This window comes from Aquarana catesbeiana, linkage group LG06 (genome assembly GCF_042186555.1).
Source record: "Aquarana catesbeiana isolate 2022-GZ linkage group LG06, ASM4218655v1, whole genome shotgun sequence".
In the NCBI taxonomy this organism is placed as follows: domain Eukaryota; kingdom Metazoa; phylum Chordata; class Amphibia; order Anura; family Ranidae; genus Aquarana; species Aquarana catesbeiana.
The window spans coordinates 36,552,106-36,576,243 of NC_133329.1; the positions used below are offsets into that span (position 1 = coordinate 36,552,106).

Here is a 24,138-nt window from a genome sequence, read left to right on the forward strand (position 1 = left end):
TTCACCCTCTTTATATTCTGTACTGTAGCTTTTCACCATTTTATGGAAGTGTGCAATTTTAAGGCTTGATATATTTGGGGGTGCAGTTAAAAAAAAAGAAAAAACATATTAAACTATTCATCTTCTTTACATTCTGGGTAAATGAGGGCAAAAACAAATATTATTAGAATATTTTCTCTCCTGGTGGAATGCTATTCTTAATACTGAATAGAGTGAATTGGGAAAATGCCACATTATGACCACTAGATGGCGCTGATGTCATTGGAGAATACATAATTTTTTCCTACCATCATCAGCTCCATCCATTGGCCATAATGATGTATTTAACTCATACAATTTTTTCTGTATAAATAGAAACATTCAACCTAGAGAAAAAAATAGCCTAATAACATTCAATTTTGCCGCATTCACTAAGAATAAATGTACATGAAATTTCATAGGATGAATAGCTCTCCAAATTTTGATATGAGCTAGGATACCGAAACTATCGATAGTGCCACATCCCTTTATGAGTAAACAAATAAAGAAGGATTTTGTCAGAGTTTGAAAGCGCAAACATAACAAATAGATTATAGAAAAATATATAAATTTAATATGTTAAAAAGGATGAATACATAGAATAAACATTCCAAAGAATTGATCACAGAATATACAGAACTACATGCAAAGCTGATTAGTCTCTACATGTTTCACCATACAAATAGGGCTTCTTCAGGGGTACTTTAATATCAGACGTTCTCCTGAAGAAGCCCTATTTGTATGACGAAACATGTAGAGACTAATCAGCTTTGCATGTAGTTCTGTATATTCTGTGATCGATTCTTTGGAATGTTTATTCTATGTATTCACCCTTTTTAACGTATTAAATTGATATATTTTTCTATAATCCATTTGTTATTTTTGCGCTTTTAAAGTCACACAAAATCCTTCTTTATTTGTTAGCTCTGCAAATTTGTTTTAAATACATCCCTGTAGTGTCTATTTACTCAACTCAACCTCATCATGTGACACACACAGAAACATGTATATCAGATATAAGCACCAGAATAAAATTAGGATTCTCATCCCTAGAGAGTTTCATCACTTTCGGTCACACTGAGCTGATTTACTAAAGGAGGAAAACGTTCACATTCACAGAGAATGTTCTGTTTTCTGTTTTCAATGGAAATGGTCACTGATCTTAATAAATGAGGTGAAGCTGTGCACACTTCAATCATCCAATCATGTGTGAGCAAAAATTCTGTTTTTTTTTTTTTTCAGTTTTTCTCTGCTGGTGATTGGATTTTCTCTGTAAAGAGGAATTTTGTTTCACTTCATTTAGTAAGATTTTCTAAACATAACTCTGTGATCTGATTATATTATACCAGTAAAACCTTGGTTTGAGAGTGGAAAAATTGGAAAAAACTGCGCTAAAAACCAAGTGAATAATTGGATCGTTTGAAAAGCTGCAAATCCGACAATAAACATTAATTGTGAATAAAACATAGAAAAAATAAGGAGTTGCGCTAATACCTATATAACATACCATAAAAATCTACGGTGAAAGAAAATAGTGATGATAAGTATAAATAAAGGTGAATCTAAAAAGCGTGTGATTATAATCAAAAAAATCCCATTGAGTGAAATTTCAATAAAATATCCTAGTGGCTGCAAATCATCAGTATAAATATAAAAAACAAGTCCACGTGATAATAAGTGTTAATCCGTGACAGCAAAGGAGGGTCCACCACCGGGAATGGAAGGGGTTACTCCTTACCAGATGGCCGTGACCCCCACTACAGAGGATCACAGCAAGCAGATAACTTTGTGAGCCAGAGAAATGGAAACTGTTAACGGCATCCACTAGAGGTCATCTCATCGTCAGCCACACCAGCCAAACCCAGGGCAAGGGTACCATAAAATGTATATGAATATGAAGGGAACTCACATAGTGTAAAACCGACAAATTTATTCAAAGTTTAAAAACCACAAAATGCACACTTACAAAGCGTAGTAGATATAAAAGCCTAAAGTCCGGTTCCTTGGCCACAGGAGCGCGGACAAACCCGTCCTACTGGAATACAATTAGCTTGGGGGTGACGTCAGCGCATCGTCTGGCTCAGCTGACGTCACCCCCAAGCTAATTAAATTTGTCGGTTTTACACTATGTGAGTTCCCTTCATATATTTTATGGTACCCTTGCCCTGGGTTTCGCTGGTGTGGCTGACGATGAGATGACCTCTAGTGGATGCCGTTAACAGTTTCCATTTCTCTGGCTCACAAAGTTATCTGCTTGCTGTGATCCTCTGTAGTGGGGGGTCACGGCCATCTGGTAAAGAGTAACCCCTTCCATTCCCGTGGTGGACCCTCCTTTGCTGTCACGGATTAACACTTATTATCACGTGGACTTGTTTTTTATATTTATGCTGATGATTTGCAGCCACTAGGATATTTTATTGAAATTTCACTCAATGGGATTTTTTTGATTATAATCACACGCTTTTTAGATTCACCTTTATTTATACTTATCATCACTATTTTCTTTCACCGTACATTTTTATGGTATGTTATATAGGTATTAGCGCAACTCCTTATTTTTTCTTGGTTTGAGAGTAACTTGGTTTGAGAGCGTTTTTTTTTTAAAAATTTTGACTTGATACACAAGCAATGTCTTGATATGAGAGTAGCGTCATGTCACAACTGAGTATAAAAGAGAAGAGAGGCGCCTCTCTTCTCTTTTAACAATATTTAGCAAAAAGTGTAGCAATATTGTTACATTTAATGAAGGTACAACATTTAGCAACATATTGCTACATTTAGAGGCGCCTCTCTTCTCTTTTATACTCTGAAGCTCCTGCTGGATTTCACTTCTAATCCCCTTGTGGAGGCTTCCATTTGTAGATAGACATTTTATGGTTACACAACCTGGTCACATTGCTATAATCTTTTGTTATGGACTATAAACTGAAGGACTTAAGAATAAATGGTTGTGGAACGAATCACCTGAGTTTCCAATTATTTCTTATGGGGAAATTTGCTTTGATATACAAGTGCTTTGAATTACAAGCATGTTTCTGGAACAAATTATGCTCGCAATCCAAGGTTTTACTGTATTAGTTTTCAATAAATAACAACAATAGTCATAATAGTAATTAATAATATTAATAATAATAATAATAATAATAATCAGTATTAATATTCTATATTATATTCAATTATGGATACATTTCCATAGATAACACATGGTGATCTGATTATATTATACTAGTTTTCAATAAAAAAAAATAACATTAATAATAGTAAATATTAATAATAATAATAATAATAATAATAATAATAATGGGGCCGCTCTAAGATGGACGCGTTGTGCTGAAGCTCCCGTCCATGAGGTCTAACTTCATTAGCGAACCGCCACCATACAACACTCTGCTATGGTAAGGACAGCCCGCAGTACCTCAGCATCTCGATCCAGATCCCCTCGGAACCCAAATCCCCCGCGGGAAGAACATATCCCTGAGATCTTCCGCTCCTGGCCCAGAGGCGCCATGCAGGCCGCTCAGCCAGCTGCCTCGAGTAAATCGCAGCCCCAGAGCGCCAGCACCCCCAGCTAAGGCACACAGAGCAAAGCAAGCACGGGGACAGAACAGAGACACCCACCCGCAGTAAACTTAGATGACCTCCATAATGTTGCAGCAGACATTAAAAACACCCTGATGGCAGCCATCTCAGACATGCGGTCTGATCTCCAAGCAATCTCACTCAGAGTAGAAGAGGTTGAAACAACCCAGACGTGACACGAGGCCTCCCTGTGCCATGTACAACAGCTCACTGAGTCTCACGCCATACACCTGAGAGACATAAATCGCCACATGGAGGACCTTGACAATCGTGAGAGACGCCGCAGCCTCCGATTTAGGGGGATACTAGAATCGGTCGATTCACAACAGTTATCTCAAGCAGTTACTACCATTGTGAATGAACTCCTGGACAGACCCCAAGATGCCCCGGTAGTTTTTGAACGCATACACAGGGCGCTACAACCAAGAGGGAGAGATACAGACCCCCCCAGGGACACCGTTTGCTGCCTTATAGATTTCTCACTAAAGGAGGAGATTTTGAGATCTTCCAGAAATCTAAATCAGATAATCTTTCAAGGCTCAAACATCAAGATTTACCAGGATCTCTCCAACATTACCCTGCAGAGGAGACACGAATTAAGGCCATTACTTGACACTCTGCGAGACAGATCTATCGTATATCGATGGAAATTTCCCTTTGGATTGTCTGCATCACATCAAGGCCGCACAGCCCTCCTCAGAGTCCCAGAAGACTTAGAACACTTCTGCTCTACACTAGATATCCCAATTGTCGCTCTGCCGGACTGGTACAGCAATTTCCGTCTCCCCCAGATGCACAGAGCCACATCGATGGACGGCATAGCAGAAGCAGGAAACTTCCACCTTGGACGTCGCCGACATCACCAAGGGTCACACCTCTCCCCGCAACGAGATCCAGGCTTGCTGAGGAACGGCAGCCCCACAGCCTCCCCTGCACATCGCAGAGCCAGGATCACTTAATGGAATGGTAAAGTTCTCTTTATCCTTTTGTATGACCCACGAGACAGTCTGAAAGTAACCCTAATGGCCATTTCTCCCTGCTAAAATGATTACAATTACCTGCAAAAGCAGTCTAAACAGGCCTACACCCCTTTCCGAGCATCACTATGATGTTGGAGAGCCCTACCATTCATTTAGATTCGGTATGTCACCATTGATCCCTCGCCATTTCCGTCAGGGCAACACCACTGAGAGACAATGACATATTCTCTAACCATAAAGAGCTATACAAAGTCCTGGATAAAGACCCCCTTTGTGACCTGGGACCCAACACCTTTATCATCACTCGTATGAAATAGAAGATAGGGCCAGTAATATTTGCAATGCCCACCCACACAGACCTGGATATCAGATGACACCCAAACAGAAGATCAAGAGAAGCTGCTCTGACATAATTTCAAGGACTCCTGCAGTAAATATATATGTCTTTCTAATTTCATCCTTCTCCCTGCATACCCCTGCTTTTCTCCCCCCATTTTATTATTTTCATCTTTCAGAGCCTCCTCCCGAGCCTTCTCCCCCTCAGAACAATTAGCTCAGAGTCTCACCCCATAGCATACTCTCTCAAGCAAGGGTTTCTTATCCTAACAAAAACAATTTACTGGATATATGCGAGCAGGAGTACTAATGTTTGGGATACGTTTAGAGGTAATGTCACACGACCCTGCCCCTCCCTAGTTTCCCTCATGTTTTCCTTTCTGGTAAATAACTCAAAAATGTAATTCTTAGACAACTTGGAATGCCTTAATCGATCTGGAAATTGACAGGGGCGGCTCAGGTAAGTGATTTATACCATATCAGTTGAAGATCCATCTTCTCTTTTACAGGTACGATTATTACCGTTAACCTTTTGTTAAGTTTAGTTTGTTAAGTTTGCAACTGAGCAAGTTTGCTCAATGTTTTAAATGTCTCCAGGATCAATGGGTTTAGAACGCCTACACACTCAAGAACTCTACCAGAGGCCTGTATAGTCTTATAAACGTAGACAACAACATCTACCCTACTCACCTTAACGCCAGCCAACCACAGTCCTCTTGGCATAAGAGGCAGTAAGACACTACTACCATTCCACAAATAAATAACACACGTTAGTGAAACTGACAACTCTCTAAAATACACTGTCCAAACCAAAAACCTATTAAATTCACGAGACCTAGAACTCCCCTCACACCTTATAGATCTCCTACATTAAGGATGCGATATTACCTTTAACACACCATAGTCAGAAAAAAAAATTAAGTTACCCATCAGGCCCACAGTTAGATCCCTTCAACATCCACATTGGAGCCCCGACCCGCGTATTAAGCAACCACATAGATAGCTCATCATGACCTCTTTGGGACACAGGACAACCTCCCTTCTCCGGACGTCACCTTCCACTCCCGCACCCAGCGGAATCCAGTGGTTCTAGCTGACTCATACTGGTCCCCCATAATTATTAAGTGGGTCTGCAGGCCAGCCCACATAACCGGTATCCTTGTGTACTTTCCCTGTAGTTACACCCCCACACACCCTCCCATCATTCCTCTACACCAACCCTTACCCTCAATACTACTCTGATATCCCTCAGCCCTCAATCCAGACACATTCACAACCCAGTCTCTGACTCCTCCTAAATACTTTCACAAACTTAGGTTTCCAAGCCTTTTAAGGGTGATAATGGCCCCTCGTCAAGCGCCATCAATTACCCACTCATTGAAAGTCATATCTATCAATGCAAAGGGCCTAAACATCCCTGAAAAGTGTTCGCAGCTACTTGCTCAAATGGGTAGCTCAAAGGCAGACGTAATCTTTATACAGGAGACTCATTTCTCTAGCGCAAACATCCCTAAAATGACGAACCACTCCTTCCCCATTGCTATCATGCCACTACACCTTCTTCAAAGACAAAAGGGGTTTCAATTCTTCTTTCCAAGAATACACACCTGCAAATATCGGACACATTAACAGATGTACAAGGCAGATTCATCTTTATCAAAGGCATATTCAAAAACAGACCAATTACCCTAGCAAACATTTATAGCCCTAACACCTCTCAAGTTCCATTCTTCCGCAAAATAATGAACTACAGGTAGAAGAAATCCGTTCCTGTCTGAAGGATTACTTCATAGAAAATAACACCCCAGACACGTCCCCTTTGACGCAATTAGAAGCGCACAAATGCGTCATAAGAGGAAAATTAATATCCCTTACAGCCTCCATCAGAAAAGCCAAGAAAGCCAATCTACAACCTTTTTGCGAAACTAAAAAAACTAGAAGCATCCCACAAACAAACGTTAGCACAAGACACCCATACAGAACTAACGGAGACCCGTACACTTATCAAAGAAGAAATCTACTCTAACCTTAAGAAAAAGTTCATCCTTTCGCACAAGTTATTCTACGAGTTTGGTAACAAGAGTGGCAGATTGTTAGCAAAGGCCTTACGGAAACAAAAAGCTGACAACACAATATACAAATTACAATCCACCTCCAGAAAGACCCTCACACAAAATGAAGAAATAGCAAAGGAATTTGCGAACTATTATTCCTCCCTTTATGACCTACACACATCAGAACCAACATCTACCCCTGCTTCAGTAAGAAACCGAAACATTAAATCATTCTTAGATCTATATATCCCTGAGAAATTATCCCCAGAGATAGCAGCATCTCTTGACTCACCAATTACTTCTACGGAATGGTCCCAGGTAGGGATGAGCTTCGTGTTCGAGTCGAACCCATGTTCGACTCGAACATCGGCTGTTCGGTCGTTCGCCGAATTGCGAACGATATGGGCCGTTCGCGCCAAAGTCGTGTGGCGCATCACGGCCCATAATTCACTGCGGCATCGCAGTGCATTGCTTGCTGATGATTGGCCAAGCATGCACTATGACCCGCATGCTTGGCCAATCACAGCGCCGCCTGAACAGAGAGCCGTAATTGGCCAAAGCCAAGGAGGCTTTGGCCAATTATGGCTCAGGGGATTTAGTACACGCCCCACACTATATAAGGCCGCCTGCACGGCGGCCCTGTGTAGTGTGTGTTCCGGCGTTGAAAGAGATAGACAGAGAGACAGTGTCATTTGATTTGAGTTAGATAGATTAGGCAGAACAGTCAGTCAGTTAGCTGCACTTACAGTGTATTGTGTATATACAGTATATGCATCCCAGGTGTTGCATATATATATATATACACTGTATTCAGTTTAGCTAGATCCGTTCCTGTTATCTTCTAGACTATTTACATTTAGTGCAGTGCGTCCTGCTCACAGTGTTCAGCTAGATCCGTTCCTGTTATCTTCCTACTGACAGGCAGGCTTGTCTTGTTACAGTATATAAAGCTACCTGAAGAAAATTACTGGTGTTCTTTTGATCCTATTAGTACCACGGTCAGGCAGCTAGACTATTTACATTTAGTGCAGTGCGTCCTGCTCACAGTGTTCAGCTAGATCCGTTCCTGTTATCTTCCTACTGACAGGCAGGCTTGTCTTGTTACAGTATTTACAGCTACCTAAAGAAAATTACTGGTGTTCTTTTGATCCTATTAGTACCACGGTCAGGCAGCTAGACTATTTACATTTAGTACAGTGCGCCCTGCTCACAGTGTTCAGCTAGATCCGTTCCTGTTATCTTCTAGACTATTTACATTTAGTGCAGTGCGTCCTGCTCACAGTGTTCAGCTAAACCTACAAGTTAGTGGGGTGCGTCCACCTCACAGTGTTCAGCTAAAGCTACCTGTAGAAGGTTGGTGGTGTTCTCATACTACAGGCAGGCAGTTGATTTTGCTAGCTGCAGTATATATATATATATATATATATATATATATATATATATATATATATATATATATATATATATATATATATATATATATATATATATATATATATATATATATATCCCAGCTTAGTGCAGCTACAGGCCTTTAGTATGTCTGGAAGGCCAAGAAGGCGAGGCAGACAGTCACAAGCCAATAAGAGAGGGCAAGCAGGCTCTGTGTCTAGTGCTGGTCGTGGAGACGGTGCATCCTCATCAGCACGTGGCCATGGGACACGCTTGGCCTTTTTTTCGGCAGCTGGCCGTGTTGAGCCGCAACATGCGGAAGACTTGGTCGAGTGGATGACCAAGCCGTCCTCATCCTCCTCATCCTCTCTCACCCATGCCCAGGGTGCTTTGTCTGGCAAAGCAGCGGCCTCTTCCCTCGGCTCAATGTCATCAGTGACTCCTTCCCTAGCTCCACCATGTCCTCCTGAGGAGTCCCTCGAACTGTTTGACCACAGTGTTGGGTACATGCTCCAGGAGGATGCCCAGCATTTGGAAGGCTCTGATGATGATACTGAGCTCGATGAAGGCAGTAACATGAGCACGGACAGAGGGGGTGCCCAAGAAGGACAGCAATCTGGCAGTCATGCTCCCCCTGCTGCAGCATACTGCCAGGTTTGCTCAAGTGATGAGGAGGGAGGGGATGATGAGGTCACTGACTCAACGTGGGTGCCTGATAGGAGAGAGGAGGAGGAGGCGGCAAATCTCCAACGAGGCAGGATGCCCTCCAGGGGCCAGCCTAAGGGCAGCACATTGACTGCATCACATGTGCAGGGCGCTGCAGTCTCTGCGCGTTATTCAAAAAGTTCTTTGGTGTGGGCCTTTTTTGAGACGAGTGCATCAGATCGCACCGCTGCTATTTGCAACATATGTCTCAAGCGTATCTCACGTGGCCAAAACATCTCCCGCTTGGGTACCACATGCTTGACCAGACATATGTTGACCTGCCATGCAGTTCGTTGGCAAGCGCATCTAAAAGACCCACACCAAAGAACAAAGAGGACCTCTCCTTGCTCCTCATCAGCTGAGATTTCCAACCCCACTAGACTTTCAGTCCTCTCTGAGACCTGCACTGAGAGGAATGAAGGTGTAGAATTAGGTGTGTCACAGCCAAGTACTTGTGGGCAATCTGCTTTTGGTACACCGACGTCAGATTGTACCAGGTGAATTTCCCTGCCCCAGCTGCTGCACCGCCGAAAGAAGTTTGCTCCCAGCCATCCACATGCCCAGCGGTTGAATGCTAGCTTGGCAAAATTGCTAGCACTTCAACTGCTGCCTTTTCAGTTGGTAGACTCTGCCCCCTTCCGTGAGTTTGTGGAATGTGCGGTTCCTCAGTGGCAGGTACCCAAACGCCACTTTTTCTCACGGAAGGCGATTCCGGCTCTCTACCGGCATGTGGAAGGCAATGTCCATGCCTCGCTGGACAGGGCGGTCAGCGGTAAGGTGCATATTACCGCTGACTCATGGTCCAGCAGGCATGGACAGGGACGTTACCTAAGTTTCACGGCGCATTGGGTGACTCTGCTGGCAGCTGGGAAGGATGCAGGACAAGGTGCAGTAGTGTTGGAGGTTGTTCCGCCACCACGCCTCCAAAATGCTAATGATTGTGACACACCTCTCTCCTCCACCCCCTCCTCTTCTTCTTCCTCCATGGCCTCTTCCTCGGAACCAGCGGTGCTCCGTAGTCGTTCAAGGGGCTACGCAAGTACTCAGGCCAAAAGATGCCATGCGGTGCTTGAGCTGGTGTGCTTGGGGGACAGGAGCCACACTGGGGCAGAGGTTCTGACAGCTCTGCAGGGGCAGGTTCAGAGGTGGTTGACGCCACGCCAACTTAAGGCAGGAATGGTGGTTTGCGACAATGGCACCAACCTCCTCTCTGCCCTCCGACAGGGACAAATGACCCATGTGCCCTGTTTGGCTCACGTCCTTAACTTGGTGGTGCAGCGGTTCTTGGGCAGGTACCCGGGCTTACAGGATGTCCTGAGGCAGGCCAGGAAAGTCTGTGTGCATTTCCGCCGGTCATATAATGCCAGTGCTCGGCTGACGGACCTCCAAAAGGAGTTTAACCTGCCCAAGAACCGCCTAATCTGTGACATGCCCACCAGGTGGAACTCAACGTTGGCCATGCTGCAGCGGCTGCACACGCAGCAGAGGGCCATCAATGAGTACCTGTGCGACTATGGCACCAGGACAGGGTCAGGGGAGCTTGGGTTTTTTTCCCCACGCCAGTGGGCCATGATCAGGGATGCATGCACTGTCCTGTCACCATTTGAGGAGGCCACGAGGATGGTGAGCAGTGACAGTGCATGCATCAGTGACACTGTCCCCCTTGTCCACCTGTTGGAGCACACGCTGCGTGGAATAATGGACAGGGCACTTGAGGCAGAACAGAGGCAGGAAGTGGAGGACTTCCCTAGCTCTCAAGGCCCCCTTTATTCAGACAGTGTTCCTGCGTGCCCGCCGATCACACAGGAAGAGTACGAGGAGGAGGAGGAAGATTGTGTCAGTATGGAGGTGGAGCCTGGCACTCAGCATCAGCAGCAGTCTTTAAGGGATCAGTCCCAAGAAACACATGGACTTGTACGTGGCTGGGAGGAGGTGGCTGCGGACCATGTCGTCCTTAGTGACCCAGAGGACTCCGGACCGAATGCCTCAGCAAACCTACGCTGCATGGCCTCCCTGATCCTGCAAAGCCTGCGTAAGGATCCTCGTATTCGTGGTATCAAGGAGAAGGACCAATACTGGCTGGCAACCCTCCTTGATCCACGTTACAAGGGTAAGGTTGCGGACCTTATCTTGCCATCGCAGAGGGAGCAGAGGATGAAACATCTTCGGGAGACCTTGCAGAAAGGTCTGTGCAACGTGTTCCCAGAGACTGGGAGGTTACAAACTCCTGTTTCTGGACAACGTGTTGCTGAGGCTTTGGTCAGTCAAAGAAGGAGCGGTGGAGAAGGTGGCCATCTGACCGATGCGTTCAGACAATTTTTTGGTCCGCAGCCCCAAGGTATGATCGGTTCCAGCAACCATCGCCAGCGTCTGTTTTACATGGTGCAGGAATACCTAGGGGCAAGATCAGACTTGGACACCTTTCCCACCGAAAATCCTCTGGGTTACTGGGTCTTGAGGATGGATCACTGGCCAGAGCTTGCACAGTATGCAATTGAGCTACTGGCCTGTCCTGCATCCAGCGTTCTTTCGGAACGCACATTCAGTGCTGCTGGAGGCGTGGTAACCGATCACAGGGTGCGTCTGTCCACCGACTCGGTCGATTGACTGACCTTCATAAAAATGAATCAGTCTTGGATCACCACCAGCTACCAAGCACCTGATGCTGATGTAACCGAATAATTTTTTTTGAAATCTCAGATCCCTTCAAAGACTGCCTATGCTGATGCTGAGTGACTATCCCTGAGTAATTATCCTCTTCCTCCTCAATCATCACGCTGATAGCTTGTAAGAACATTTTTGGTTCTGGGCGCCACCACCAGTGCCTAAGGCACAATTTTTCTGCCCCTGTCTAACAGGGGCGTGTAATTACAATTTTTGATGCAATACTTTGCAGCAGGGCTCGTTCCTGCGTTCCAACTAGAGTGTCTGTGAGGGGTTGCAGTGTTGTGGCACCAGCACCAGTGCCTAAGGCCTAATTTTTCAGCTCCTGTTCAACAGGGGCATGTAATTACAATTCTTGATCTAATATTTCACAGCAGGGCCCTGTGAGGGCTTACAGTGTTGTGGCCACAGCAACACCTAAGGCCCAAATTTCTGCTGAGTATATAGGGCAGGACCCTACTTTCAAACATCTAACTTACAAACGACTCCTACTTGCAAACGGAAGGAGACAACAGGAAGTGAGATGAAATCTACCCCAGGAAGGGAAATTCTCTCCTGTAAGAGTTAATATGGGAAAAAAAATTCTCCTTTCCACTGATGCTTTCCAATCCTTGTTCCACAAAAAAACCCAAATTTTCAAAAAACATTTTTCATTGGGACAAAAAGTGAGGTGAAATATTCTGAAGAGGAGGAAAGACAGCAAAACAAATGTCACAGGGGTGATAACCCTTCCCTATGTTTTCCAAAAAGCTTAAAAAAGATTTTTTGGCTGGAGCTAAACACGTTAAAAATGTACCCGTTCAAAATTACAAACAGATTCTACTTAACAAACCTACAGTCCCTGTCTTGTTTGCACCGCCTGTATACTGCTGTTCAGAGTATATAGGGCCTGGTGGCCCCACACCTTTCCTTATTTTAATTTGGGTGCGGGGTTCCCCTTAATATCCATACAAGACCCAAAGGACCTGGTAATGGACTGGGGGGTACCCATGCCGTTTGTCTCACTGATTTTCATCCATATTGCCATGACCCGACATTACATTAAACCCGCAAGCAGTTTTAAATGAGATTTTTTCCTTTAAAAATGACATTTGGTGCAGGGACTGTTCTAAACACGGGAAACACGCGTCACTTTACAGGCATACTATAGACACCCCCCAGGTACGATATTTAAAGGAATATTTCACTTTTTTTTTTTTACTTTAAGCATCATTAAAATCACTTCTCCCGAAAAAATGGCCGTTTTTAAAAGTTTTTTTTGCATTGATACATGTCCCCTGGGGTAGGACCCGGGTCCCCAAACCCTTTTTAGGACAATACCATGCAAATTAGCCTTTAAAATGAGCACTTTTGATTTCGAACGTTCGAGTCCCATAGACGTCAATGGGGTTCTAACGTTCGTGCGAACTTTCGGTCCGTTCGCAGGTTCTGGTGCGAACCGAACCGGGGGGTGTTCGGCTCATCCCTAGTCCCAGGTACTCAAACATCTTAAACCCGGTAAAAGCCCTGGCTCAGATGGCCTTCCGGCCGCCTATTACAAAACGTTTATGGACACCCTTCAAGCTCCATTTCTAAGGACCTTTAACTCTCTCTCCCCTACAAACTCCCTCACAAGTGGAATGTTAGAAGCCCACATAGTAGTCATCCCTAAAGAAGGCAAGGACCCTTCACACACGAGTAATTATAGACCGATCTCCCTATTAAATGTGGATATCAAAATCTTCTCCAAAATACTAGCCAACAGATTATTAACACTTCTCCCTTCCATCATATCCCATGATCAAGTCGGTTTCATCCCTTGAAGAGAAGCCAGGGATAACACGTGCAAAGCAATTAACCTACATCACCTGATTACACGCACCAAACAAAAAGGATTTTTTTTGTCACTAGAAGGCGTTCGACAGAGTATCCTGGGATTACATGCTTGCAGTCTTACAAGCCATAGGACTTGGTCCTCAGATGATTGGCTTTATTATGTCATTATATAGCACTCCAGCAGCGAAAGCAAGGATCAACGGTACTCTGTCGAACGCCTTCCCGATCCGTAACGGAACGAGGCAGGAGTGCCCACTGTCACCCCTCCTGTTTGTATTAACCCTAGAACCCTTTCTAAGGAAAATTAAACTTAACCCAGACATAAAGGGAATTCACTTACCAGAAAAAGAATATAAGTATGCAGCTTACGCGGACGATATACTGTTATTCCTCTCACAACCTCTAACCACTTTACCAATCTTACTATCAGAATTTAAGCTCTTCCAATCCCTATCCAATCTGAAGATTAACTTCTCTAAATCTTTCGCTCTTAATATATCACTAACCCAAAACATAGTAGACCAATGTAAACACAACTTCCCATTCCAATGGAAACATGACTCATTAACGTACTTAGGGATACAGATCCCATCCACACTCTCAGACCTATACATTAAATATTTTCTCCTCCTTTTAAACAGATTAGCCTCCGACTTTGAAACTTGGAATAAACTGACATTTTCATGGTTCGGCAGAGCGGCCATACTAAAAATGAACGCTCTCCCCCGGATTTTATATCTACTACAGAGGATCCCGATACAGATTCCTCCTCTATTTTTCAAGTCATATAGACAGATCAGCTCTAAGTTCCTATGGGGTAAACACAGACACAGAATTAGCCACCTCTTGCTCTCCCGCCCGAAAAACCTAGGAGGAATAGGCCTCCCCAACATTTCCAATTACCACATAGCTACACATCTTACCAGGATAGTTGACTTGATTGTTCATGCCCAACAGAAAGACTGGGTTTCCCTTGAAGCCTCTTTTACGAAATTAGAATGTAAATCACTCCCGTGGATTTCTCTTAACCAAATCCCACAAGAGATCCAAACTCACCCTACGATTGGTCCCACCCTACGTTGCTTCCACTTAACCTGCAAAACGGTTTCGCTGTCTTCCACTCCCAGTCCATTGACACCAATAAAACTGAACCCAGACTTCCCTCCAGGTATGCATCACCAGTTTTTAGATGACAACTTACCACAAGGACAAACCAGAGCCCATCACTTCTTCCACCAGGGCAAAATTATCCCCGTAACACAATTGGCAACACGCTCTGAAAAAACACCTATCCCGCAATGGACATATCTAATGATAGCACACTACCTCCAAACGCTCGACAAGACGGGTCAATGCTCCAGACAACTTACACCCTTTGAAACATTATGCACCAAACTAACTCCACAAACACACCTTATTTCTCAAATACACAACATGCTTTTTGCTGATCTCAAAGCAAACGACAGTCAGCTCTGCAAATAATGGGAGAAGGATCTTTCTATACAAATTACGGAAGAGAGCTGGGAGCGAATATTCTCGCACATACATAAAGGTTCAATTAATGTCTCCACTCAAGAGAATGGATTCAAAATATTGTCGAGGTGGTACCATACCCCAGCATTATTACACAAATTCAAATCCAATATTCCCGAAACATGCTGGAGGTGCCATCAAGAAAAGGGCACTTTACTCCATATGTGGTGGTCCTGCGCCCCCCTCCAAACTTTTTGGTCGGAGATCCACAAAATGATTGTGCAGATCACCACCTACAACCTAGATTTCGCCCCAGATCAATTCCTCCTTCACCTATCTCCCCACCCACACAGCACATACCACAAGTCACTCATGATGCACTTGATCAATGCAGCAAAACAATGCATCCCCATACACTGGAAATCAAACAAGACACCCACTCTGGCTGAATGGTTCGTCAGAATAAACAAAATAGAAGAAATGGAAAAACTCATAAATATCGCTCAAGATACAACAACGAAATTTAGCCACAAGTGGGCATGTTGGACCCACTTTAAGACTCTGCCTGACTACAAGTCCATCTTGAACTCTCCTACATAAAGTGACACGGTCAAATAAGGTCACCACCCACACATACAGACCAGATATATTTACCCTTTGCCCCCACCTCGCTGAGGTCTTATCCCCTAATTGTTCTATACTCACACATTTTGGAAATACCCAGACATTCCCACCTTCATTTGGAGGAGTCAGAGATTTCCCAGTCCCACCTGTCCCATCCCTCCTTCCCCCTCCCTCATGTTCTACCTACCCTTCACACCCGTCGCTCCCTTCTCCCCCAGCATCATTCTCTCCCACGCCTGGTTTCTCATATTTATTATGAGCCTGCAAATCACTCACGCCTCATACTACTCAGATACCCAACTTGAGAATTATGTATCAGAGATTTAGGAGAATGTCTGACACGAATACAGTGAGACCCCTATCCCTCGGACGTAGTTTTCCCATGAATACATGTACCAATCACATACTCCACACCGAATAAATGACAGTGCACAGCACATACTACCGAGGGAGTCTAAGCTCCTATGCTGTTAAGACCCTCTCCCAGATAGGTGCTGGGTTCTATATCCCAGATTGACATTGATAATATGCTGGCTACCTTTTGGCCTGACTGGGATTTCTCTTAAAAGGTTTTTTTTTTTCTCTTTTCTAAACTCATTCTGTAAAAGTGTTCATGATCTTTGTTTTCTGATGTTTGTTACACATTTGCTGTAAAATCTTTACAATCCTCAATAAAATATTTGAAACAAAAAAAAAAATAATAATAATAATCAGTATTAATATTCAATATCATATTCCACTATTTATACATTGCCATAGATAACACATGGTGATCGGATTATATTATACTAGTTTTCAAAAAATAACAATACTATTAATAATAGTAAATATTATTATTGATAATAATACTCAGTATTAATATTCTATATAATATCCCACTATGGATACATTTCCATAGATAAGACATGATCAGAAAAGGAAAGACGGTTATAATTACCTGGACTGTGATCAGAGGACAGAACTCTTCTGTCTTCTATCAGTACAACTGCAGTCACTTTATATAGGATTCTGAATTGGGTGGGGGAGGGGAGAATTTATTATAAATTATATTATATATATTATTATATAATTCTTTATTTTACCTATCTTAGTGAATGAGGTGAAGTTGTGCAGACTTCAATCATCCAATCATGTGTGAGCAGACATTCTGTTGTTTTTTTTTTTTTCAATTTTTCTCTGCACATGATTGGATGTTCTCTGCAAAGAGGAATTTGATTTCACTTCATTCAGTAAGATTTCCTAAACATCACAATAAGATTTGATGATATTATACTAATATATATTAATAATAACAATAAAAAATAATCAGTATTAATACTCTATATAATATTCCACTATGGATACATTTCCATAGATAAGACACGATCAGAATAGAAAGGACGGTTATAATTACCTGGACTGTGATCAGAGGACGGAGTTCTTCTGTCTTCTATCAGTACAACTGCAGTCACTTTATATAGGAATCTGCTATGGATGGGGGAGGGAAGCTTTTCCTGGAAATGAGAGATTTCCCAGAACAGAGAAATGTTACTTTCACTTTCATTTTAATCCTCTTGTATTTTATTGTATTGTAACTGTATTGTCTCCCTTTTATATTGTAAAGCGATGTGACGCTATATAAATCCTGTATAATAATAATAATCCCTGTCATCTGTTCTTATTCTGTATGTATGCATAGTACCACTTCTCTTGTCCTGTATGTCGGGTGTAATTTTCAGTATCTGTTCTTATTCTGTATGTATGCATACTTACCAACTGTCCAGAATTTCCCAGGACATTTCCGGGATTTAGACAATTTCCCGAATTTATTGCATCCCGGGAAATGTCCCGAGAAATCCGGGTTTTCCACGATTTTCCACCGCCGCTGGTGGAGACCGCCGGCCGCCATTTTTAAGAAGACCAGGAACACGGCTGGGCGGCTAGATGGAGCTCCTGTGTTGCCGCCCACCCTCCGCCCTGCTTCGCTCCCACCACCACCCGCCCCACTCCGCCCCGTTATTGTAACCACGCGGCCGGCGGAGACATACTAGGAAAAAAAACGTTGTAAAGGGGGGCTCCGCTGGGGAAACCTGATCTAAGGGGGGCTCCGCTGGGGAAACCTGATGTAAGGGGAGCTACGCTGGGGAAACCTGATGTAAGGGGGGCTCCGCTGGGGAAACCTGATGTAAGGGGAGCTACGCTGGGGAAACCTGATGTAAGGGAGGGCTCCGCTGGGGAAACCTGACGTAAGGGAGGGCTCCGCTGGGGAAACCTAATGTAAGGGGGGCTCCGCTGGGGAAACCTAATGTAAGGGGGGCTCCGCTGGGGAAACCTGATGTAAGGGGGGGCTCCGCTGGGGAAACCTGATGTAAGGGTGGCTCCGCTGGGTACATCTGATGTAAGAGGGGTCTCCGCTGGGGAAACCTCATGTAAGGGGGGCTCCGCTGGGGAAACCTGATGTAAGGGGGGCTCTGCTGGGGACATCTGATGTAAGGGGGGGCTCCGCTGGGGACATCTGATGTAAGGGGGGCTCCGCTGGGGAAACCTGATGTAAGGGGGGCTCCGCTGGGGACACCTGATGTAAGGGGGGCTCCGCTGGGGACACCTGATGTAAGGGAGGCTCTGCTGGGGACATCTGATGTAAGGGGGGCTTCGCTGGGGAATCCTGATGTAAGAGGGGCTCTGCTGGGGACACCTGATGTAAGGGGGGTTCCGCTGGGGACATCTGATGTAAGGGTGGCTCCCCTGGGGAGACCTGATGTAAGGGGGGCTCCGCTGGGGAAACCTGATGTAAGGGGGGCAATGCTGGGGACATCTGATGTAAAGGGGGCTCTGCTAGGGACACCTGATGTAAGGGGGGCTCCGCTGGGGACATCTGATGTAAGGGGGGCTCCGCTGGGGACACCTGATGTAAGAGGGGCACTTCTGGGGACATCTGATGTAAGGGGGGGCTCCGCTGGTGACACCTGATGTAAGGGGGGCTCCGCTGGGGACATCTGATGTAAGGGGGGCTCCACTGGGGACACCTGATGTAAGGGGGGGCTCAGTTGGGGGCACCTGATGCAAGGACGGTGTCTGCTGGGGGCACCTGATGCAAGGACAGACTGGGCTGGGACACCTGATGCAAGAACGGACTCTGCTGGGACACACAGAAAAATGTTACTTTCACTTTCATTTTAATCCTCTTGTATTTTATTGTATTGTAACTGTATTGTCTCCCTTTTGTATTGTAAAGCGAAGTGACGCTATATAAATCCTGTATACTAATAATAATAACCCCTGTCATCTGTTCTTATTCTGCATGTATGCACAGTACCACTTCTCTTGTCCTGTATGTTGGGTGTAATTCTCAGTATCTGTTCTTATTCTGTATGTATGGACTCTGCACAGTACTACTTCTCTTGTCCTGTATGTCTGGTGTAATTCTCAGTATCTGTTCTTATTCTGTATGTATGCATACTTACCAACTGTCCTGAATTTCCCGGGACATTTCCGGGATTTAGACAATTTCCCAAATTTATTGCTTCCTAGGAAATGTCCCGAGAAATCTGGGTTTTCCACGTTTTTCCACCGCCGCCAGAGGTCCACGGCCGGCAGAGACATTGTCTCCACTGGCCACCATTTTTAAGAAGACCAGGAACACAGCTGGGAGGCTAGACGGAGCTCCTGTGTCATTGCCCACCCTCCGCCCCGCTTCGCTCCCATCACCCTCCGCCCCACTCCACCCCGTTATTGTAACCACACGGCTGGTGGAGACATACTAGGAAAAAACTGTTGTAAAGGGGGGCTCCGCTGGGGAAACCTGATGTAAGGGGGGCTCCGCTGGGGAAACCTGATGTAAGGGGGCTCCGCTGGGGAAACCTGATGTAAGGGGGGGCTCCGCTGGGGAAACCTGATGTAAGGGGGGCTCCGCTGGGGAAACCTGATGTAAGGGGAGCTTCGCTGAGGAAACCTGATGTAAGGGGGGGCCCTGCTGGGGAAACCTGATGTAAGGGGGACACCACTGGGGAAACCTGATGTAAGGGGGGCTCCGCTGGGAAAACCTGATGTAAGTGGGCTCCGCTGGGGAAACCTGATGTAAGGGGGGGCTCCACCGGGGAAACCTGATGTAAGGGGGGCTCCGCTGGGGAAACATAATGTAAGGGGGGCTCCGCTGGGGAAACCTAATGTATGGGGGGCTCCGCTGGGGAAACCTGATGTAAGTGGGGGCTCCGCGGGGGAAACCTGATGTAAGGGTGGCTCCGCTGGGGACATCTGATGTAAGGGGGGGCTCCGCTGGGGAAACCTGATGTAAGGGGGAGCGCCGCTGGGGAAACCTGACGTAAGGGGGGCTCCGCTGGGGAAACCTGATGTAAGGGGTCTCCGCTGGGGACATCTGATGTAAGGGGGGACTCCGCTAGGGACATCTGATGTAAGGGGCTGCTCTGCTGGGGAAACCTGATGTAAGGGGGGCTCCACTGGGGACACCTGATGTAAGGGGGGCTCTGCTGGGGGCATCTGATGTAAGAGGGGGCTTCGCTGGGGAAACCTGATGTAAGGGGGGTTCCGCTGGGGACATCTGATGTAACAGGGGGCTTTGCTGGGGAAACCTGATGTAAGGGGGGCTCCGCTGGGGGCATCTGATGTAAGGGGGGGCTTCGCTGGGGAAACCTGATGTAAGGGGGGTTCCGCTGGTGACATCTGATGTAAGGGGGGCTCCGCTGGGGAAACCTTATGTAAGGGGGGCTCCGCTGGGGAAACCTTATGTAAGGGGGGCACCGCTGGGGACATCTGATGTAAGGGGGGCTCTGCTGGGGACACCTGATGTAAGGGGGGTTCCGCTGGGGACACCTGCTGTAAGAGGGGCACCGCTGGGGACATCTGATGTAAGGGGGGCTCCGCTGGTGACACCTGATGTAAGGGGGGGCTCCGCTGGGGATATCTGATGTAAGGGGGCCCTGCTGGGACACCTGATGCAAGGACGGACTCTGCTGGGGACATCTGATGTAAGGGGGGCTCTGCTGGGGGCACCTGATGCAAGGACAGACTCTGCTGGAGGCACCTGATGCAAGGACAGACTCTGCTGGGACACCTGATGCAAGAACGGACTCTGCTGGGACACCTGATGCAAGAACGGACTCTGCTGGTGGCACCTGATGCAAGGACGGACTCTGCTGGGACACCAGAGGCAAGGACGAACTCTGCTGGGACACCTGATGTAAGGACGGACTTTGCTGGGACACCTGATGCAAGGATGGACTCTGCTGGGACACCTGATGCAAGGACAGACTGTTCTGATGGTATTTGTTTTTATTCTGTATGTATAGACTCTGCACAGTACTACTTCCCTTGTCCTGTATGTCAGGTGTAATTTTGTAAATGCTGTATTATGGCCACTAGATGGAGTTGAGAGTAACAAGAGATATAATGTAACAATTCTAGAGAACACTGAAGGGATTAGCAAATAAATGTAAGCATTCGTACAAAGACATATGTATTTCCTATCTGCCCGAGCACCATCTTGTGTCCATAATGCAGTATTCTGTCCACAATAAAAGAACACTTATTTAAAAGAGAAATAGCCTACATAACATTGGTATTAGCCTAATTCACGCAGAACACATGTGACTTTCATGCGTTGTTTGAGGGTTTACATTGCAGTCTATGGCACTCAAAAAAAAAACCAGGAGGGTAGTTACCACCAAAAGAAATGTCTTTTTGTGTGAAAAAAATGATAAAAATCTCATATGGATACAGTGTTGCATGACTGCGCAATTGTCATTAAAAGTGTGAGAGTGCTGAAAGCTGAAAATTGGCCTGGGCAGGAAGGGGGTAAAAGTGCCCGGTATTGAAGTGGTTAAACATGTAGCCATTCAGAAATGCCATCACCCCACATTAATCACCTGAATGAGCAGAGATGAGCACAATGGACATGTACAGCCGCTACTTCGTGCGTCCCGCGGATTCGATGTCCGCGGGGATACCCGCGATCGTCTCATGGAGAGGAAGAATGGGGAAATGCTGATGTAAACAAGCATTTCCCCATTCAGCCTAGTGACAGGACACTGATCACAGCTCCCTGTGATCGGGAGCGGTGATCACTGTTGTGTCACACACAGCCCCTCCCCCCACAGTTAGAATCACTCCCTAGGACACACTTAATCCCTACAGAGCCATCTAGTGTTAACTCTGAAGCTCCTGCTGAATTTCACTTCTAATACCCTTGTGGAGGCGCACATTTGTAGATGGACATTTTATGGTTACACAACCTGGTCACATTGCTATAATCTTTTTATATGGACTATAAACTGAAGGACTAATGAATAAATGGTTGTGGAACGAATCACCTGAGTTTCCAATTATTTCTTATGGGGAAATTTGCTTTGATATACAAGTGCTTTGAATTACAAGCATGTTTCTGGAACGAATTATGCTCGCAATCCAAGGTTTTACTGTACTAGTTTTCAATAAATAACAACAATAGTCATAATAGTAATTAATAATATTAATAATAATAATAATCAGTATTAATATTCTATCTCATATTCCATTATGGATACATTTCCATAGATAATACATGGTGATCGGATTATATTATACTAGTTTTCAATAAAAAAAATACCATTAATAATAGTAAATATTAATAATAATATTAATAATAATAATAATAATAATAATAATCAGTATTAATATTCTATCTCATATTCCACTATGGATTCATTGCCATAGATAACACATGGTGATCGGATTATATTATACTAGTTTTCAATAAATAACAATATTAATTATAGTAAATATTATTATTGATAATAATACTCAGTGTTAATATTCTATATAATATTCCACTATGGATACATTTCCCTAGATAAGACATGATCAGAGTAGGAAGGACGGTTATAATTACCTGGACTGTGATCAGAGGACGGAGCTCTTCTGTCTTCTATCAGTACAACTGCAGTCAATTTATATAGGATTCGGGAGGGATCGGGATAGGGAGGGGAGAATTTATTATAAATTATATTATATATATTATTATATAATTATTTATTTTACCTATCTTAGTGAATGAGGTGAAGTTGTGCAGACTTCAATCATCCAATCATGTGTGAGCAAACATTCTGTTGTTTTTTTTTTCAATTTTTCTCTGCACATGATTGGATGCTCTCTGCAAAGAGGAATTTGATTTCATTTCATTCAGTAAGATTTCCTAAACATCACAATAAGATTTGATGATATTATACTAATATATATTAATAATAACAATAAAAAATAATCAGTATTAATATTCTATATAATATTCCACTATGGATACATTTTCATAGATAAGACATGATCAGAATAGGAAGGACGGTTATAATTACCTGGACTGTGATCAGAGGACGGAGCTCTTCTGTCTTCTATCAGTACAACTGCAGTCAGCTTTCTATAGGAATCTGCTATGGATGGGGAGGGGAGGGGGGGAGGGTGAGTGTAGAGAAGGGGAGGGGGGGAAAGGGATGGGGGAGGCTTTTCCTAGAAATGGAAGATTTCCTAGCAGCACATAAAAATGTTACTTTCACTTTCATTTTAATCCTCTTGTATTTTATTGTATTCTAACTGTATTGTCTCCCTTTTATATTGTAAAGCGATGTGATGCTATATAAATCCTGTATAATAATAATGATAATCCCTGTCATCTGTTCTTATTCTGTATGTATGGAGATTTTTATTTGTAAAAAACAAACAAGATACATAATAACAAACTAACTGACTGAAAAGAACATAAATACAACAATTACTGACATGTTGTTTAGGTCAAAAACTTAGCAGTTAAAGGGCATCAATAGTAATAATGTGACAATAAGACTCCTTTCCATAAATCTATACTTCTCCAACATTCCATTATAAGTCAGAATCGGAGTCACTCTGCTGACTACCAGTTTCCATATCAGATTCTGCGGATCCAGGATCAGGGGGCGGACGCCTTTTAGTGGGCGGGTCATCCTCTGAGCCAATCACATACTCCTTTCCCACTCTTTTTAATTCCTGCTCCAGTTCCTGGTCCTCCAGAGAATAGAAGTCAGCATCCGAATCTGATAACGCTTCATACCTATTGGTGGAAACTGCTGTACCCACTTCTGGTGCCCCTTTCACTTTTTTAGCTGGCTTCTGCACTAATGTCCAGTCACTTTCGGGTTTACGGGTAGATTTATCTTTTTTCCTATTCCTCCTTTTCTGACCAGTGATCTTCTCAGAAACAGGAACTGGAACAGAAGAGGAATGTGGGGCCGGCTGCTCCTCAGCCTGCTGAACACTGTCCATCCGCCCGGGAGTAGTCTCCTGGACCTCCGGGACCACCTCCTCCCTAGTCAATACAGCCCCATTCATTAAGGCTTCCTCCTCTAGTTGTTCTGCTGCAGCCAACAATTCATTGTCTGCAGATTCCCCATCCTTATTATGGAAGGCCTCCGGGCAATCCCTATGGAAATGGCCAAGCCCACCACATAGATTGCACTTAACCTTCTCACAGGTAGAACTGATGTGGCCAACCTCCCCACAAA

The 24,138-nt window shown here is 44.6% G+C and overlaps 1 protein-coding gene across 1 annotated transcript in view; it reads right to left on the bottom strand.

Moving 5' to 3' along the window:
• The window catches only part of LOC141148310 (guanylate-binding protein 1-like), a 1,084,899-nt gene extending 1,061,893 nt beyond the window's left edge, over positions 1–23,006 (bottom strand). Inside the window, exons 1-2 of the mRNA XM_073635621.1 lie at positions 22,960–23,006; positions 16,578–16,648 (exon numbers count right to left, since the gene is read on the bottom strand). The gene's annotated coding sequence lies outside the window, so the exon portion shown is untranslated. The remainder of the gene's footprint in view (positions 1–16,577; positions 16,649–22,959) is intronic.
• Between the last annotated feature and the right edge of the window lie 1,132 nt (positions 23,007–24,138).